The following is a 9,211-nucleotide window of genomic DNA, read 5'->3' on the forward strand; positions in this document are numbered from 1 at the left end:
AGCATCACCTTAATTCCAAAACCAGACAAAGACCCCACCAAAAAGGAGAATTACAGACCAATATCCCTGATGAACATGGATGCAAAAATTCTCAACAAGATACTGGCCAATAGGATCCAACAAGTACATTAAAAAAATTATTCACCATGACCAAGTAGGATTTATCCCTGGGACACAAGGCTGGTTCAACACCCGTAAAACAATCAATGTGATTCATCATATCAGCAAGAGAAAAAACAAGAACCATATGATCCTCTCATTGGATGCAGAGAAAGCATTTGACAAAATACAGCATCCATTCCTGATCAAAACTCTTCAGAGTGTAGGGATAGAGGGAACATTCCTCGACATCTTAAAAGCCATCTATGAAAAGCCCACAGCAAATATCATTCTCAATGGGGAAGCACTGGGAGCCTTTCCCCTAAGATCAGGAACAAGACAGGGATGTCCACTCTCACCACTGCTGTTCAACATAGTACTGGAAGTCCTAGCCTCAGCAATCAGACAACAAAAAGACATTAAAGGCATTCAAATTGGCAAAGAAGAAGTCAAACTCTCCCTCTTCGCCGATGACATGATACTCTACATAGAAAACCCAAAAGTCTCCACCCCAAGATTGCTAGAACTCATACAGCAATTCGGTAGCGTGGCAGGATACAAAATCAATGCCCAGAAGTCAGTGGCATTTCTATACACTAACAATGAGACTGAAGAAAGAGAAATTAAGGAGTCAATCCCATTTACAATTGCACCCAAAAGCATAAGATACCTAGGAATAAACCTAACCAAAGATGTAAAGGATCTATACCCTCAAAACTATAGAACACTTCTGAAAGAAATTGAGGAAGACACAAAGAGATGGAAAAATATTCCATGCTCATGGATTGGCAGAATTAATATTGTGAAAATGTCAATGTTACCCAGGGCAATATACACGTTTAATGCAATCCCTATCAAAATACCATGGACTTTCTTCAGAGAGTTGGAACAAATTATTTTAAGATTTGTGTGGAATCAGAAAAGACCCTGAATAGCCAGGGGAATTTTAAAAAAGAAAACCATATCTGGGGGCATCACAATGCCAGATTTCAGGTTGTACTACAAAGCTGTGGTCATCAAGACAGTGTGGTACTGGCACAAAAACAGACATATAGATCAGTGGAACAGAATAGAGAATCCAGAAGTGGACCCTGAACTTTATGGGCAACTAATATTCAATAAAGGAGGAAAGACCATCCATTGGAAGAAAGACAGTCTCTTCAATAAATGGTGCTGGGAAAATTGGACATCCACATGCAGAAGAATGAAACTAGACCACTCTCTTTCACCATACACAAAGATAAACTCAAAATGGATGAAAGATCTAAATGTGAGACAAGATTCCATCCAAATCCTAGAGAAGAACACAGGCAACACCCTTTTTGAACTCGGCCATAGTAACTTCTTGCAAGATACATCCACGAAGGCAAAAGAAACAAAAGCAAAAATGAACTATTGGGACTTCATCAAGATAAGAAGCTTTTGCACAGCAAAGGATACAGTCAACAAAACTCAAAGACAACCTACAGAATGGGAGAAGATATTTGCAAATGACATATCAGATAAAGGGCTAGTTTCCAAGATTTATAAAGAACTTATCAAACTCAACACCAAAGAAACAAACAATCCAATCATGAAATGGGCAAAAGACATGAACAGAAATCTCACAGAGGAAGACATAGACATGGCCAACATGCATATGAGAAAATGCTCTGCATCACTTGCCATCAGGGAAATACAAATCAAAACCACAATGAGATACCTACCACCTCACACCAGTGAGAATGGGGAAAATTAACAAGGCAGGAAACAACAAATGTTGGAGAGGATGCGGAGAAAAGGGAACCCTCATACACTGTTGGTGGGAATGTGAACTGGTGCAGCCACTCTGGAAAACTGTGTGGAGGTTCCTCAAAGAGTTAAAAATAGACCTGCCCTACGACCCAGCAATTGCACTGTTGGGGATTTACCCCAAAGATACAAATGCAATGAAACACCGGGACACCTGCACCCCGATGTTCCTAGCAGCAATGTCCACAATAGCCAAACTGTGGAAGGAGCCTCGGTGTCCATTGAAAGATGATGGATAGAGAAGATGTGGTTTATGTATACAATGGAATATTACTCAGCTATTAGAAATGACAAATACCCACCATTTGCTTCAACATGGATGGAACTGGAGGGTATTATGCTGAGTGAAGTAAGCCACTCGGAGAAGGACAAACATTATATGTTCTCATTCATTTGGGGAATATAAATAATAGTGAAAGGGAATATAAGGGAAGGGGGAAGAAATGTGTGGGAAATATCAGAAAGGGAGACAGAACGTAAAGACTGCTAACTCTGGGAAACGAACTAGGGGTGGTGGAAGGGGAGGAGGGCGGGGAGTGGGAGTGAATGGGTGACGGGCACTGGGGGTTATTCTGTATGTTAGTAAATTGAACACCAATAAAAAATAAATTAAAAAAAAAGAATTTAAGTGATTAATAAAGCTATTTAAACTCCCTGTGAGAATGCAATCTATAAATAGTTTTCAAAAATACAGTGGATCTTCTTAAGATGATAGCTTATAATTACAAAAGAAGCACTGAGGAGGTATTGTAAGTAAACTCATAAATTTATAGTCAATATATATCCATACATTTATTTATAATAACTATATTAAATATTGTATACAGGTGCTTTTTGTCAATAGAAGTGATGCTCTAGAGGGATGTAATTGTTTTAAATATAAAAATGTAAAATAGTCTCTCCTAATTTTCTTAGTTTTTGAAAAACATCATTTAAAAATATTTATTTATTTATTTTAGATCAGAAAAGAGAGGGAGAGCACAAATGGGAGGGGCAGGGAGAGGGAGAGAGAATCTTAAGCAGACTCCATACTAAGTGCAGAGCCTGATGCCATGACCCTGAGGTCCGGACCTGAGCCAAAACCAAGAGACAGATGTTTAATCAACTGTCCCACCCAGGCTCCCCTTGAGAAACATCATTCTTAGAGCTCTTTAAAATATAAGACTCGGTATTTTATCATGAGTAAACAGTTTCACTTTCTTGAGAGGTAGAGTACTAAGAATATGCTATTACCATTATCTTATCTTGAGTTTCTTCTCTGCTCATAAACCACACAATGGTTGTGACTTTGATCTTCTGCTTCTGGGATGCCTCCGACCTTTAATCTCCCTTTTCCATGGTTTCTCATTCTGTCTTGCTATGTTCTCCCACGACAACTTATATAATTGCTGTGGTGGGAATTGTTCAAAGTTCTTCTGCAGGCCAGGTGGATTTCAGCATAGCTGCACAGCGACGATACAACAGATATTGACATGGATGTCACACAGGATGAGACCCTTTCTGACTATAGATACCACTATGTCTTTACTATCTCTCTTCCATTTCAACCATGTTCCTTCCTCCTCATGAATCCCATTAGTAACTCTCTGCCTCTTAAAACTAGGCTTCTCAGGTGTTGGTCAAAAGCTAAAGAAACCCTCTTTTGATTGTCTGCTCACTAAGACTTGATGGAGACAGTGATTATAGTTCTGGATGCTCAAAGATCACTTCAGTCTCCTTAACTGTTAATAGACTTTTTTAATAGTTCCCTTAAGAGGCAAGCACACTTCCCTAATGTATATAATTAACTTTCCTTGAGAAAAACAACCAACCACAACACCTCAAAATAACCATAGGTTAATTATACATGGGGAATAAGTGTTCATTCCTCCATCATCTTGGCTTCAACATTGCCATTTGCAAAACAACAAACCTCACATAATCATGTGGAGGAACAGTTATGGGACAATTTTCCTAAACTCAGCCCCATTCCAAGAGCCTCCAATAGGGGTAAATGGTCTCTGCTTTTATCCTGGAACTATGGTTCGAATTTAATTCAGCTCTCTTTATTCCATCTTTTACCTTGTTAATAGGGGGAACAAATAAAGGAGGAATTTTATTCAAACTACAAAATCAAAAGCATGATTAAGAACACCTTCATTTTAATACAGCTTATATAGACACTATTTTATCTACAAAATCTCAAAGAGCTTCTCAAAAATTATGTTTGGTGGACTTTCTAGAGATTACTATTCCTATTATACAGAAAAAAAGAAAAACTAAGAATTGGTATGGTTGAGATTTCTTGCCAAAATGTGGCTTTAAAATCAAAGAACTCTGTCAACTACATAAAATAAAACATATAAATAACCAACCCTTGGTTTTTATAAGTTGCAAAGAGAATGAAAGTGAAATGATCTATTTATCTATCATCTATCTATTATCTATTTATTTATGTGTAGAATGGAAATAAAGTACATACATCAGCCTCACAGAGAGTGAAAGATGTTAGGCCATGAACCAGGAGTAAAATATTTCCCTTTTATGTACGTCAAGGCATGTGAGGATGTTTTCAGGATAGGGACTACCTTCACTGTAGCGAGTGGGAAGAAGTTAAGTTAAAAACACATACGTTTATAGATGATTTATTTTTATATTTGAAGAATCCAGGCCATTTTTCCTACCCAAAAAATCAAGATCTTAAACTATTTTCTTCTCTTTTTCCTAATCTTCCAATTTGTGTTTCCCAGCTTATTTCTTCTATGTGTTTGTTTTTTTGTTTTGTTTTGTTTTGTTTTGTTTAATTCACTCTAGTTATTATCTGACTCACTTTGATCTCTGGTAAGTTACCTTTGAAGTTGATGCATAGCTATCTTCAACATGCCATAGGTTTTTTTTTTTTTGAGATCAAAGATAATCATTTGGTCTTAATAAATGACTTTTAAACACTTCTTTTTTAAATTGTAGTTCTATCTATAGTAAGAAAAAACACTTTTTTATCTCTATACTTACACAAATACACCTGACCAAACATAAAAATCTGTATGTACACATATACATATGAATGCATATGTATGCATATTTGCACACGTGCATATATAAACTGGAACAAGAAGTGATGGATCTGTATTTACTCTTATTATATTCATAGACTATTACTTCTTTGATTTTTAGTCAAAAAGACTCCAATTTAGTCTAAAGTACACTTTTTAAAATCTAGTACATTATTTTATATTTTATTTCATTTTAAAAATCTTTGGTTAACAACTAATCCAGAAATTCCATAATCCACTATTTGTTACAACCTATTTTGAAAGACACTCTTTCTGGTCAAATCTGGTGGGGAGAAAGAGAATAGTAATTTCTGCTTAAGTATCAAATATTCAACAAAAACTCAGAGTCAGTAATTTCAAATTCTTTTAGGAAGCTAGTATATAAAGGAGGGAATATTATAAAGCAATAAATACCATTAAAAATTGATGTATATATATGTTTTTAATTCCTATCACACCAATTGAGTAAAGATAAAAATACGCTATGTTTTTATCCGTAAAACAAATAAAAACTATACATAAAATGTCATTTTATGAAAATTTAATCATGAACTTATTGTTAAGAGGTGAAGAAAAACATTTTAAATAACATTTCTCTTACTTTAAGGTGTTCAAAAGCAGCTCTATTGGCCACCAAATCAGGGTCTGTAGAAAAGTAGCATCTCATTCCAGGCCAAGACCTATTACATTTTTTTCTCAGACCCAAATTCCTTCCTCAATACATATTCAAGACACTCTTGAACAATATGTTATGGTGATATGACAGTAAGGGAATGATTCTCAATTCATTGCTGCTTATAGATCATTAGGAAATTAACACCTAATTTAGAAAACCATTTGACAATAAAAATGAGATGACTTACAAATGAACTGCAAAGAAATGAGACTTTAGAAAAAATAGTATATCAAGAAATATTTCATTCCCTGTAGCTAAGATATGGAAACAACTTAAGTGTCTGTTGACAGATAAATGAATGAAAAATATGCTGAATGCAGCATAAATATATACAATGTAATAATATTCAGTTTTGAAAAACAAGGAAATCCTGACATTGGCAACAACATAGGTGAACCCAGAGGACATTATGTTAAGTAAAATAAGATAGGCAGAAATTTTATTTTCTAAAATTATATTTTTAGGGAGATGAGGCCTAAATAGAGTGATCTAGTTGCTTTTAGTCTATCTCAGGTTGTATTTTTTTGTTTGTTTTTTTCTGACTATGGAGGGAGTGTGATGTGTAGGCTTATTTAGGGCAGATTGTCAGTTTTGTTTCAACATCATCCTGGCTTACCTTAATTAGAGGAGAGAAACTTCTTTCATGTCCTTTTATTGTACAATGTGTCCAAGTTAATGGAGGTTGTGGGAATGGTTACTGATCAGGACTTCTAAGCAGAAGCTTGAGGTAAGTGGACATCCCAAGACTGACCAGCTGCTGCTTCGAGGAATTGAAAATTCACTCTGAAGATTTCCACCAGAACCTTGATGACCTGCACTTCAGCTAGAGGCATCATGGGAGTATTTGGCTCTTAGGTGAAGATACTGTTAACAAAAATAAATGGATCTTGGTGTATGAGTGAAGGCACAAAGAGGAAGAGAAGCACATCAGAAACATAAAATATGTTTTGGATATAACTTTGCCATATCCATTTTATTTTCTTCATAGTACTTCACAAATTAAATTGTCTTATTACATTATTTGCATATTGTTTTATTAATTTATGTATTTATTAGGGATACAATATGAAATACATGTTAAACTTTTTGATGTTAGAAACTACTTTATTTAGTATCTTTGGAACATAGAAAATATGAAAGGGAACATTTATGTGTAGCCACTATCCCACCTTTTTTTTTCCTGTGGAGACACATAAGATAGATTAAAAAGTAAATAACTGAACAAATAGATAGCATTCATGGAAGTAAAAAAAAAAGAAGGAAAAAAAAAACAACTTTAGGTTTTAGGCTCTCTGGAAAGTGTGGAAGGAAAGGAGAAGGGATGGAGATGTTTTTGTTAATCGTTTAATGCTTTATTTTATTTTTTTTAAGATTTTATTTATTTATTCATGAGAGACACACACACAGAGAGAGAGAGAGAGAGAGAGAGGCAGAGAAACATGCAGAGGGAGAAGCAGGCTCCATGCAGGGAGCCCAACGTGGGACTCAATCGCAGGTCTCCAGGATCACGCCTCGGGCCAAAGGCAGGCGCTAAACCGCTCAGCCACCCAGGGATCCCTTTAATGTTTTATTTTTATTTGAAAAAAAGTAAAATCAAAATCACAAGACCGTCATCATAGTTAAATCTGAGTGCTGATACTAGCATAGTATATGTCATATTATTTTTTAGGGCTACGTGATATATTTTAAAATTTAAAAAACAACTTAAACATTTTTACAAGCAGGAATGCATAGTTTACTCAGATCAGTAAAGAAAGTCTAGATGTAAATCTAGACTTTGAAAGACAATCTTTCACCCATTGGAAAATAAATCTACTGGAACAACAAAGTGCACTTTTAAAAATGAGATGCAGGGATCCCTGGGTGGCGCAGCGGTTTGGCGCCTGCCTTTGGCCCAGGGCGCGATCCTGGAGACCCGGGATCGAATCCCACGTCGGGCTCCCGGTGCATGGAGCCTGCTTCTCCCTCTGCCTGTGTCTCTGCCTCTCTCTCTCTCTCTTTCTCTCTCTGTGTGACTATCATAAATAAATAAAAATTAAAAAAAATAAAAAAAAATAAAAATGAGATGCAAATTCAAATAATTTAACTTTGAAATATAGATTTCCTGATAGTAAAACCAGTTAAAAACATAAAGTTGAACAAAAATCAAAATGACTGCCCTAATGCTTCAGGGAAGCTTAATCTTATATATTTTTTAAAGATTCTGTGTATTTATTTGAGTGAAAGAATGAGAGAAAGAGCACAGAAGCAGGGACAGGGGTAGAGGGAGAGCAGACACCTCACTGAGCAGGGAGCCCCACTCAGGGGTCAATCCCTGAAACCTGGATCACGACCTGAGCCAAAGGGAGATACTTAACCAACTGAGCCTTCCCAGAACCTGGAAGCTCCATTTTAAAGTAAATTTTCTCCTCTCTTTCACAAACCTCCTCTCCTCCCTTCTTAGCCCTTTGTTTCAGGAACCCAGTACCACCCTAAAGACATGACAAAAGAGGTTGCCAGGAGGTACACAATTCTGGTCAAAACCAACTAGATCCTGTATTTCCCTCAATTTACTTTTGTTGTTGGAAGAAAGACTTGCAAATATTGTCATCTGTTTGATTTAAGCAAGATCAATGTAAAACCAACTACAAATGACAGAGGAGTTACTATATTGATAAATCTGTTTCATGAGTGATTGATGAAAATTCTTAAATATATCTGGCTGAGGTTATCTTTCTGTTCTAGTCAAGCCAAAATTTCTTCTGTTATTCAAGTTTTGTTGATCCTCTTCTATGTTTCCTACATTCCTTGCTCACATCAAATGCCTTAAACAAAGAAAAATATTACCTGGAAATGGTATTTTCAGCTATTGCTGAAAAATTCTGTTTCTGCATATATAATTCCTCAAAAAGCACATTAAATAGAATGTCTATATCAATACTATTTTAAGCATATTTAATTTTTCTCTAACATGCTTTTAAAAATACATACCTCCTTCCTCGGGTATATGACTATTGTCAAGTTGGTGTCCTTGTTTTTGCCTGACTTCATACATACCCTGCAACTCCATGGCTCTGATCTCTACTAAAGTTATTGGTTTTCCGAGTGCTGAGTTTGTTTTGTTAGTAGTGGATGCTTCTATTGTGTCAGTGGAAGTCTGGGTTCTTAGATTCCCCATGAAATGTTTACAGGAGGATCCATGCTTGAATAAAGACAATCAGAAGGAAAGTGTAAGCACAAGCATTTGTTTAGGATAGTACTTTCTCAAGATGGGAGAGCAAGCAGGCCCAGAGGTGGCAACTGTACAAGTCAAAGGAATCACTTCTTTTTACATTTCTATAATGAGTCATATCTGGGATGGGGGGGGGGGAGTTTCTAACTGAGGTTGTTTCCAATCAGCTAAGGGAATTGTCTGACCCATTTAGAGAGGGAGATTTTGAACTTAGAAGGCTTTTGTTGGATCTGTCATGCTGACTTTCCCCCTGGGGGTCTAGAGGTGTAAACACATTTATATGCATTGTTAGGTCAGGGGCTACTCTGGTGTAGTGGTTGAAGAGGAGAGCCACCTATTCCACTCCTGTGACTTTTGGTCTTTTAGCTCAAAAAGCTTGAAAATCACAAAAGCAGGAACTTT

Source organism: Canis lupus, chromosome 19 (genome assembly GCF_003254725.2).
Source record: "Canis lupus dingo isolate Sandy chromosome 19, ASM325472v2, whole genome shotgun sequence".
NCBI classification, from domain to species: domain Eukaryota; kingdom Metazoa; phylum Chordata; class Mammalia; order Carnivora; family Canidae; genus Canis; species Canis lupus.